This window comes from Prinia subflava, chromosome 4 (genome assembly GCF_021018805.1).
Source record: "Prinia subflava isolate CZ2003 ecotype Zambia chromosome 4, Cam_Psub_1.2, whole genome shotgun sequence".
Classification (NCBI taxonomy): Eukaryota; Metazoa; Chordata; class Aves; order Passeriformes; family Cisticolidae; genus Prinia; species Prinia subflava.
This window is the reverse complement of record NC_086250.1, coordinates 42,321,432-42,323,049: the sequence shown is the minus strand read 5'-3', so window position 1 is coordinate 42,323,049 and position 1,618 is coordinate 42,321,432.

Here is a 1,618-nt window from a genome sequence, read left to right as displayed (position 1 = left end):
TATGGGATTAAAAATCTAAATAAACTATGTTATTTCTTATGATGAAAGATTTTGGTATGGAGGTTTGGGAATGGCATTTTTAGACATCTTTGATGCTTCCTTTGAACTTTGGCCTTGCCCTTAGGTTAAGAAAATTTGCCAAAGGTTTATCTAGCTCAGACTACCAGTTCAAACATTTAGAATCTGTTGTGTTCCTACATCTAGGGCAAATTTTAAAACCCATATCATTGGAGTAGATTTTGTTCTATCACACGGGAAATCACAAGTGCTATATTACTTCTCATATAGGAAACTAAAATTATTAGGAATCTGAAAACCTATGCTAAAAACTTGTCAGGAGAATAAGATCAAATTCAGATCAGATATATATGTTGTAGGAAATGAAATAAATTAACTGTATTAGGAAATCTATAATGTGTTTTGCAGGCAGTAAAGAATTTTATTAACAGGTGTATTAGGAAATCTATAGTGTTTTGCAGACAGTAGAGTTATATTAACACATATATTTAAATTTAGAGTACATAACAATACAGAGGTTAATAGGATTTCCAGATTTAGATTTGATAGGGGGTTTTTTGTGAAAAACATTTTAATGTGTTTCAACTGAAGCAAGATTTTTCAGTAAAATGGAGTTAAGGTCAGCAACTCCTTCAATTGTTTAACAATCTGTGACAAGTCTTCAGCACACACAGTGTTTTAATTAGACATCATAGTAGCAGGCAAATTGATCTCCTCTTGTTGATGAGTGCCACTTAATTTAAGGTGAAGTCCCAGCATTATTTCAGCTGGAAGGGAGTAGACTTAGAGTATCAGCTCAGCTCTGGCCAAGAAATTAGTTTGTATTAATAAGCTAATAAGTTTCCTTTCTCAAGCATGTACTTATGCAGATGAATGGGTGAATATCAGTAACCATAAACTGATATCTTGCTAAGTAGAACTGAATATTAAATAAATGTATGGTCTGCTATTTTCTAGGTCAAACTAACAGTCATTGAGCTGTATGTGATTTTGCTTCTGTGGGTGCTGAATTGCTCCTCTGCTGTCATGACAGGCAGGGGATAAAACAGCCCTCAGCATTTCCTTTTATATGTCTTCAGTGCATAATAGGATTAAGCTTGTTGTCATTTAAAAATCTGAAACTGCATCTGCCTCATATACAGTGTTTTATAAACAGTAGTGATACTGAAGTTAAAACAAGGGTTGGTATGGAGAAATTTTAATAAGTCTGACAACTACAGTGGTGCCACAGACAGTAAGCAGGCAGTGGCTTATCCAAAGCTGCTGAACTTCGGGTTGGGTATTTATCTTTGCTGGTGGAAAAGACAAAATCAGCAGTCACCCTGCCTTCCCTCACTTATGTTCTTTTGCAGGATATAGCAAACCCCACCAACACAATGCATATCAAAGAGGAATATTATCCTTTTGAGGATTTAGGTCTGCTTTCCACCATAGATTTATTTTTATGCATTTAAAGGGCAAAGGAACTTGTCTTGAATATGTTGTTTGGTATATATGATTTTAGTAATGCCACCAATATACCTCTTTCACAATTCTCCAGTGGATAAAGTACCCTGAAAGTGAAAGTATGGGTTTATTTCCTTCTTTTCTGTGTAAAGAT